This window comes from Dioscorea cayenensis, chromosome 20 (assembly GCF_009730915.1).
Source record: "Dioscorea cayenensis subsp. rotundata cultivar TDr96_F1 chromosome 20, TDr96_F1_v2_PseudoChromosome.rev07_lg8_w22 25.fasta, whole genome shotgun sequence".
NCBI classification, from domain to species: domain Eukaryota; kingdom Viridiplantae; phylum Streptophyta; class Magnoliopsida; order Dioscoreales; family Dioscoreaceae; genus Dioscorea; species Dioscorea cayenensis.
This window is the reverse complement of record NC_052490.1, coordinates 6397727-6407973: the sequence shown is the minus strand read 5'-3', so window position 1 is coordinate 6407973 and position 10247 is coordinate 6397727.

Genomic DNA, 10247 nt, shown 5'->3' with positions numbered 1-10247 from the left:
TCAAAACCTAAAAAAATAAAAGAGCATTACGAAAAAAGAAAAAAATAGGATTAGGGTTTTTGCTTCAAAAAAATAGGAGACATTTCGGAAAAGAAAAACAAAGGGATTAGTGTTTTGATTCAAAAAAAGAAAAAAATAGGAGACATTCGGAAAAAGAAACATAGCATTTAGGTTTTTGATTCAAAAACCAAAAAAATGGAGAAATTCTGAAAAGCAAAACATAGGATTAGGGTTTTGATTCTAAAAATAGAAGACATTCTAAAATGAAAACTTAGGTTTATGTTTTTGATTGAAAATAAAAAATTAGGACACATTAAAAAATGAAACTTAGGATTAATGTTTTTGATTAAAAATATAGGAGACATTACAAAAAGAAAACATTGGATTATTTTTATTGATAAAAAAATAGGAGACGTTCTTAAAATAAAAACATAAGACTAGGATTTTTCAGTAAAAAAATTCAAAAAAATAGAAGATATTAAAAAAAGAAACACGGGACTAAGGTTTTGATTAAAAAAAGAGACATTACAAAAAACAAACATATGATTAGGGTTTTGATTAAAAAATCGGAAACATTCGAAAAACAAAAACATTGGATTATGGTTTTTGATTCAAAACCGATAAATATGAGACATTCGAAAAGGAAAAACATAGGATTATTTTTATCCAAAAATAGGAGACATTCTAAAAAAATAAACTATAGAATTATAATTTTTGATTGAAAAAAATAGAAGACATTCAACAAAGAAAGCATCGATTAGGTTTTGATTGAAAAAAATAGATGAGATTCTAAAAAGAAAAACATAGGATTAGGGTTTTTATTCTGAAATACGAGACATTCTGAAAAGAGACCATAAAATTAGAATTTTGAGTACATTTGAGGCACAACAAGATGGAGATTTCGTGTGGAATAGGAAAATTATCACCATCCATTTTCAAGCTATTGGACGGAAGCGTACTATGCACCACTTGGATTTTGCCAAGTACTTGGGGATTTATGATGATGAGTTTATCAACTCCATGCCCGGTAAGCGTCTTAAGCTTGATCTCCCAAGTGGAGTGGGACGAAGCAACTATTGGGAGACTTTGGCGGGTGATGATCAAACACGAAAGGCCTCGCGCATGATTGACCCGGCACACAGATTCATTCATGCTTTCATTGCTCGATCCATTTGGGGCCAGACCGATAGCAAGGGGGTTGTCACTCAAGCTGATATTTATACGATGTATGGCATCTTTGAGCGACGCCCTACTCACCTTGGCCACCTTGTCGCCGATGTATTTCTTCACCAGGGCTTGTATGCACGATTGGGAGCTATATTTATTGGGCCCTATGTGACTAGATTGATCCGTGGCATGGGTTTACTTGAGTAGACGAGAGGCATGACCATTGTAGGAGGTACAGTACCCCTCGAACCAGCCCACATACGGGTGATAGGCTTGATGGTCGCACGTGGCAGACCCACATGCTACCAGACCACTAGTGAGTCTCGTCAGCGACAGACTGAGCACATAGAGTTAGACCCTGAGGGCGCGCCTGCTCCTACCCCCGGCGCAACATCTTTACCTGACTTTGACATGAGATTGAGGAGGCTTGAGGGTGAGGTTTGGGCTATGCGTCAGGAGCAGCGTAAGATTCACGGCCAGCTTTACCATATCATTGAGGGACAGTGCCGGCTCGAGGCAGATCTTCACCATTTCATCACTTCCTACTATGGTTCATCCTTGCACACTGTAGCCACTTCTTCTACAGCCATGCCACCACCACCAGCACCAGATTGTGATGAGTAGCAGCTTGTTGGACCTTGGACAAATATTGTTTACTTTTGCTTGCATTGTTTTATATTTTGTTAAGTTGGCATGGTTCTACCGTACCGACTTGTGTTGTCAAACTTTAGTTTATTTTCATCTTCGTGTTTTTGTTGACTACTCTCTAGTTTTCCCCTTGCTCTTGTATTTTTAAATCTTTGTGGAATGATGATGTCCCCTTTTTGCCTCGCAGGGCATTAAGGGAATTTGGTGGGCTTTCCAGGTTTTAATGGAGGTCGGACGGGACATGTATTGCTCACCACACATTTTCTCATGTCCTACCTCACGACGAGCACAAGTTGAACCGGGGAGTTCGTTTTCACCCTCCTTTATTATTTGCATTGCTTCATCTTGCATATTTTTCATGATTAGTGTACATTGAGGGCAATGTACAACACTAAGTGTGGGGATGGTTGTATTTCATGTTTTAGGATAATTTGCTACATGCTAGTGTTACCTATGATGGCTTTGTTCATTCTTGTAAGATTCTTTTAGCTTGGACTAATGATTGATGTGAGTTACTTGTTTCTATGCTTTATTGAATCCTGTTTTACCCCTAGTATTGTCATGTGCACTAAACTTTTTGTCGATGCCCTGGGAATAGCCAATGTGACTACTCTCCAATTCTCGTGTATGCGTAACACACTACTTTGAGTACATGGCCTTAGAACACTAAGTCCTTTCCTTCAATGGACTCTTAAGAACTTCTAAGTTTTGTTGAGCTAATCCTAATTTTGTGGCATGTAGTGTACTCTGAAGATGTGATCTAGTGTGAATGAAAAAGAAAAGAAAAAAAAAGAAAAAAATGAGTCTATGTCAGTATTCCTCTGCTATTGAAGCATGAATGCGTCTATGTGGACTGTAATCGAGTAGTTGGGTGGCTCTTGTGCCTAACCAGACATGTGGACCCTCCAGAAAGATTTCAAAATGATTTTCTTGCAGTCTACATTAGTCGGACTCGAATAAGAAAAAAGGAAATGAATGATGAAATGAAAATAAAACCTGGTGATCTTTTTGAGTACCTACCAAAGGTTTTGAGTAGAAAGTGGACTTAATTTCAAGGTATAGAATTAGAAGGATCTTATTTGGCCATTGAAGTAGCACTTAGTAGTTTAAGACTTAGTATTCTTTTGTAAGTGGAGTGATTAGCATCTAGAGTCTGTATTGATTGAAGTCCTTAGGGCTAGACCGGATCGGGGCATATGAGATATAAGATTCACTTACACGGCACGTATATATAAGGGGTGAGACAGGGATATTTTTTTATTATGCTTATTGACTATGACTCAACATCTATGTATCATTGTCCATTCCTTTTTAGAGTCTTATATTTACTTGATGCCGAGGTAATGCATTTAGCCACTTCTCGCTCTCTTTGTTTTTTTCATGAGTTGTTTGCTTGGGGACAAGCAACGCTTAAGTGTGGGGATATTTGATAAGTGTCTAAATGTAGATGTTTTTTCATGTATATATCGTATTCACTTTGCATGTATTTTTGTGAGGTTTGATGCCCGCTTTTGTGCTTAATCATCTATTATTTGCTTTGTAGGGCATAAGGAAGCCATGGAGAACAAGAAGATATCATTTGGGCGAAAAAGAGAAGAAAAACAAGATTTTTCATACTACCCCCATACTACCCAAGATGGGGGCCGTATCATCTGATAGCAGATGGATTGATTTGGAGTGTCTGCCCGATTTCCATACTACCCAAAGTATGGGGGCCATATGCACCCCGTATGGATCATGAATCTAGGGTTTTTTTGGGTGCTATACTGACCCCCATACGACCCAGTATGCCTCGGGGGGTATAAATACCAACTTTTAGGGAAGAAAAAGGAACTTTTGGCTGGACCTTTTCTTGGCCGACTTTGGGGAGATCACTTTGGAAATTTTGGGTGACCTTGGGAAGGAGAAGAAGGGCAAGGAAGCTAGAAGATCATTCAAGCCCAAGGTCCAAGACTCTCAGGGCAAGAAGGCAACATCATTCAAGGAGAGATTTACCATGATTTGAAGGAAGGAGACCCGCGGCTAAAGGAAGCGTCATTTGGCACTCCTTCGACGAGGAAAGTGTCATTCGGCATATTCTTCACCTCCTCCTTCACCATTTCATCTAGGGAGTGTCATTTGTGCTTTTGTTTCATGTTTTGTGTGTTTGGATTGCTTGTTGTGGGATGATGACACACTAGACCCCTAAGGCCACCGGGTGTTGGTGAACCTTGGTGTGTTTTATCATGTATGTTGGATGATAACTTGTTAATTCCATGCTTGGATAATTTTGAGATTTAATCCATTGATTTCATTGCTAAGTGCTACACTAAGGAGAAATCCGTAGCTCTTTTATGAATGATGCATGTAGATGTAACTTGCTCGCATGTATTAGGTCATGAATGGATTAAAAGGGGATGCTTGTATCATCACGCCGAGAAATTGGGTGTTTGGTAGCCCTCCATGTAGGTTTAATCCGAAGAAGAGTAGGTTTAATCCTAAGTGAGATATCCTCGTACTCATTGCAATCGTAGGAATGTGTATTTGGAAGAAATTCCTATCCATGTTCGTATGGGATTAGGGTTCAATTGCTGAGAAATTGGGGTTGTTCTAATCCTGGAATCTCATGGTCCATTTTACCCTTGCATCTTTAGATCATCATCCATGTTGCATGACAACCACTCAAGGGGATCCTCATCCATAGGCCTTTGCACCTCATTGATTTTCTTGCTTGCTTATTGCTTGTTCTCTCTAATTTGATCATAATCTTGTTTTAGCTTTATTTACATCTAGTAGAGTAAAAATCCATCACTTGAGATCTTAGGCTAGATAATAGCTCGAGAAGGAGTAATAGGAGATCCTTAGCCCCGTGCAATACCATCCTCGTGTCTTCACACGAGGTATTACTTTGCGATCCCGTACACTTGCGGGGAAGCAATCACGCCCTGGCACGATGGGAGCCGGTACAGCGCACCAAGGAGCGTGACATTATTTCATGACCGAGAGGGAAGAGAGGTTCTCTTCCTAATTTAGAAGATTTTCTAAGTATTTTGATGAATAATATCATGTCAACTTAAGAGTCTTCTAGAAGGTTCATGAGAAAACATGAACTTAGTAGAGTCTTCTAGATAAGTCTAGAAATATGAAGAGTTGTTATTGTATATAGGGTAATCTAGAGTCTTCTCCATCGTCCTAGAAAAGGGAAGTTTCTAGGAAGGAGGGAGAAACCTAGATATTTCTTGGATTTGTATAGAGTAATATAGAATACTCTAGAAGGATATTATGGGCCGTTGGATCAAATAGATCTCGGCCGTCCATTAGGGCAACCTTGGCCTATAAATAGCCAAGGGGTCTTCATTTGTAATCACCAAGTTTTCCAAGTTATAATTCAAGAGATCTTTTCCCTCACAAGGTTTCTTGAGGTTCTCATCATTTCAAGCCTCCAAAGTTCATTTTTTTGCCAAGGCATTGGAGAAGGCTGACTTGATCTAGGCTCAAGTGATCAAGTGCCGCACGCTACATCGGTGAGGACTCCGAGTGCGTGACTGACAAGGTCCCCTTGCGTATATCCCGCAAGTGCACGGGTTTGTCGAAGTAATAATCCCGGATGAGCGGGTATCAAATTCACAGGGTGTAGGGAATAAAAACACTAAATTCACTTCTTAGCAATGTTAAAGATTAGTAGTGATAAGTGTGATAATGATTCAATTCTCAAAGTAAAAACAACAAGTAAGAGAGCACGAGTAAACGAGAAGGTAAGGCAATCGATAAAGATGGGGTACCCGGATAATGCTCCGCCTATGAAAATCATTTCAAGTGCAACAACCCTCTATTATGCTTCCTAATCAATGCAACAGTGAGTCATGGAAATTCTTAAATACATAGTCCCATATCTAAGGTCAACTATGCCTAACTCTATACATGTCCCGGGGGAGAAATCGAACAATCTCAACATCTTGCACTCGTATAGAATTGCAACGAGCTCTAGGGATTCTAAGTGATAAATCTCTTCCTAATTATAGACCTAACCCTTTGGTCCAGGTGGAAGGTCCCTAACCACGATTAAGCCCTAGATACTAAGATCACCTCAACGTTTTACTCCGTTGCACTGGCAACTAAGCCCCAGCAGAAGGTCATCCCTTAGACCATTCACTCTATTATGGCCGCAAAGAACTCGAGGAACGGAGATAGAATCTATCACGTCAGAGGAGAAAGGGGACGCTCCTGTACCTCTCAACCCTCTCCAACCTAGCTTTGTCTAACGCTCGTAGTGTGTCACTCACTCACAAAGTTACCAACAAGAACTCTCAACCCTAGTGTCAATCTATGGGAAATGTTCATACAATCAAGAATTCAAGGTTGGAACTCACAATAAACATCAATTAATTGAAAGCATAATAAACAGATTCAATGAATAGAATACATCCTAGGATTTACAAATACCCAAGTACCCACTAGCGGTTTAGCTCTCCATGAAGCTAAGTACAATCAAAGAAATAGAATGTAAAAGCAATGAATCCATAGAAAAACCCCTCGATGGTCATGTCGATGGTCTTGTGGAGAGTCTTCTACTCGTCGCAAGGGATCTTTTGTCCAGCCTAAGATACACCTCGCCGGATCGGTGCCGACGAAAGCTCTCCTAATAACCTTCTTCAAAACGATGCAGCGATGTCGGAGCCGTAGAACCTCTCCAAAACCCTAGCCAATACCCCTCAAAACCCTAGCCAAAGCCCTCTCTCAAGTTGGGGAAAAGATGGAGAAAAGAATACTAAAATCGGGGCTGATTCGGCTTTAAATAGGGCTAGAATCAGGCGACTACACGGGCGTGGATGCTTCACGTGCCCGTGCGGAATTTCCACACGGGCGTGGATAATTTCCACATGCCCATGTGAATTCTCTGAATTCCTGTTTACTAGGCCGGCTGTAAACATTGCTGCTATTGTACTTTCTACCGTGTTGCTGCAGTGCTCTGCTATAGTGTCTGGCCTGAATAGCTTCCCGAATCCATACTTTCATCGGAGTAACGCAAACGGGCACACGTTCACGTCATGGATCACTTTCTTCTTCAATGATAGGTAAGTTGGTGGAGCTCTTTTTCTATGTGCATAAGTCAGAATGCTCAAGTGTGACTATCTTTGTGCCCCTCCAAATGGATGTGCCAAACTCGAATACGAGGAGGTTTGCACACACTCTAGCATCTCACATCCGACCTAAGTCTTCGCCTTTGAACCTTAGCAAGATTTCCTCCAAAATCAGTGCATTGTGATCCACATTGGCTTCTTTCTTTCATACTCGGCCTCACAACCATACCTGCATAAAAGTAACATAAAAACACATATATTAGTGTAAAAACCCGAGAAAAGTAATGCTCAGCATAAGGAAAGAATGCTTCGCATTCATATCGCACAAGCACTTATCAAACACCCCCATACTTAAGCTTTTGCTTGTCCTCAAGCAAAAAAATTAAAACATTATGTGCATCAATAAAGAAAATATTGAAAGTGCTTGGCCTTAGGTTCACCACAGTATACAAAGAGAGTATTCTACAAGTAAGGGAAATTTCAGCACTAAAACGAAAAATCAATGCTCTAGCTAAAAACTTGAATAAAAAAGAATACAAAACCCGAAATCGTGTACGTGTGTGAACTCACTCAAGTCAATCCAAAGTATACTCCTCAAAGTTCTAAGTACAAGGGACTTATTTATCTACAAAAGCAACAATAATTACAAAGATGGTAGTAGCTTCACACATTCTCTAAGGTAGCCCTCTCCAAAGCGGCTGCTAAGGTGGCTTTCACACTTTCGAGGTGGTAGCGCTTTCTACCATAGTGGTAGCTTTCACTCATCCTATGAGATAGCTCTTTCTCTCATTAGGGCATAGCTAGTATCCGACTTATGAGAGTAGCTTCATACTTCATAGGTGGTAGCTCTTTCCACCCAACAAGCACAAATAAACAATAAAACTTTTTTTTTTTAGAATTCAACACAAGAAGCAACTATAACTAGTCCCTTTAAACATCAAACTTGAGTTTCCAAAAGAGTCTAATAAGTGAGTAGTGTAACAAGTATAAATCAGGCAAAAATTCCTAGAGATTCAAGAAAAACTAGAGCATGAAAACATTCAATGTTAAAAATTCTCCTAAACTCAAGAATACAATCCTTGCAACTAAGGTGAACCGTCATTGGCTATAAGGGCATATATCAATCAAGAACAATAGAAAAGAATGTGTGCACTATGAAACTCCACCCCACACTTAAGATGTACATTGTCCCCAATGTACACAAGCAAGCTCACTCAAAATATATATCATTCAAAAGCAAATGTGGGAGAAGCAATCAAAACAATACTCTCCTGACTCCTAGTGGTGCGTTTGATGAAGCTAATTCCATGGGGGTAGTGTTCCGACGGGTTATGAAGCCCACACGGCTAAGTGCCTAAGCACTATGGTCGTGCCCATGACTAAGTCCTAATTCCCAAGAAGACAAGACCATCTGCACGCATACACGAGGGGGTTCAGTGAAGCTCAATAAAAACAAAATGAACTCGAGTATATATAAAAGATAGATAATGAATACAACTCGAGATGCAAAATGAAAATAAACTCAGAAGGAGAATGCTTTCTGAGTAAACAAGTCTAAAAAAAATGCAACATAAAGAAAATTCGGAAAAACAAATTCAAATGTCGGTGTCGAGCTCGGGCTCCGGTGCTGCTCTTGCTGGTGAAGATGCACATGGTGGGTCCACTGGTGCTGGGGTAGGGGATGAGGGTGCTGGAGGAACTGAGGGTCTGGATCTCAATAAATCTCATAGAAAGTCAAACCGGGCCATAAGATCTGTATACTGAGCTGACTGTATAGCACGGAGCTCTGGTATCTCGGTTTGAAATTCTCTCACAACGATTTCAAGACTCTCAATACGGTCATAAGCTCGAGGACCCTGTGTTGCGGGAGGTCTGGGAATCTGCGGGGAATCCTCCACAGTATCTCCTTCGCTCCTGGCGGTCTCTAGGGTAGCTGTAGCAAGAATATAGACCCCTGGCCCACATCTCCGTACTAAGCCCATCATCCTGGTCGTATCAAATGCAAGAGGGGTAGGCACAACTGTCCTCTCAGCTCCACGTAAAGCATCCCCCAAAACCATTCCCAAAATGAGCCTGGTGATGTAGGGGCCAGCAAATAATAAACCCACTCTTACAGACTGACACTGGTACCTCAGAATATCCGCTAATATGCACCCCAAGTGAATCGGCACATTGCGGGCCATGGAGTATAAAAAGAGCAAACTTTGCTTGGTCAGAGCAGCTATGTTATCGGCTCAACCTGACACAGACATGCTGATAACTGCGTGTAAATACCTGTAGCTGAACTTGGATAGACTAGTGGCCTTTGATAACCCTGGTTTATACTCCCCATGTCCACACAGAATCCTATACACATGATGTGGAGTCACTGATACTGGAAAATCCGCCGGTAATCTTCCATACTCAACTGTACCTGTATAAGCAACATCGTACAGGCCCATCCGAATTGAAAACTCAGTAACACTCATGGAAAATGGATGTCTGAATGCCCGAAACTGTATAGCCTCTATAGTGTCGAATCTCCCATGCATCAACCAAAACTAAAAAGACGCTAAGACCTTAAGCGTCAATGCGCGGTAAGCTGGCTCACTGATCGTCAGTAGCCTCCTCCAGCTTCCTACTACTAGCATCTCATTAATTTCATTAGCCAGCTCATCACCCCGTTGAATATCTCCTAGCACTTACAAATCCGTGAAACAAGTCTGACCAAAACCGAGTGCTGAAAGTATCTCAAATCGAGTCTGATGCTCGGGATTTGAGAAATCCAAGTGTAGTGGCTCGGGTGGGGTGACTCTGAGATGCTTTACTTCATTCTTCTTCATGCGAGGTGCCATACCTGTAGTACAAAAAGAGGAAAATGATCAAAGAAGCTCAAAAGTAGTATACTGCAAAATTCCACACGGGCTTGTGGAAATTACCCATGCCCGTGCGGATCTGCAGGGCGTGAAAGTCCCGCACGGGTGCACAATAACTCTAAAAAATTCAACTTAGAACCGCATCCAAATGCTTTCTAAACATACACCATGCATTGTAAAAATGAAAATTCACAATTAAAGATATTTAGTGTATGAAAAACAAGAGTTGGCGAAAGAAAGAGGATAAAAAGGTTACCGATGAAATAAATGCAAAAACTCTGAGAATCGACACGATATGCGACGAAAAATCCTCCAAAACAATGATGATCGGTCGAGAAGATGATCAGAAGTGGTTTTCAGGCGACTAAAGATGAGGGATGAGACAATTCAAAAGGTTTTTAAGGAAAACATCGCGTCTCTTGGAATTCTGTGCATCCCCACGAGCGTGTGGAAATTACCCACGCCCGTGCGCCTCACAAGAGAGTTTCACAGGGGCAGGTGCACGCCCTTGGGCATT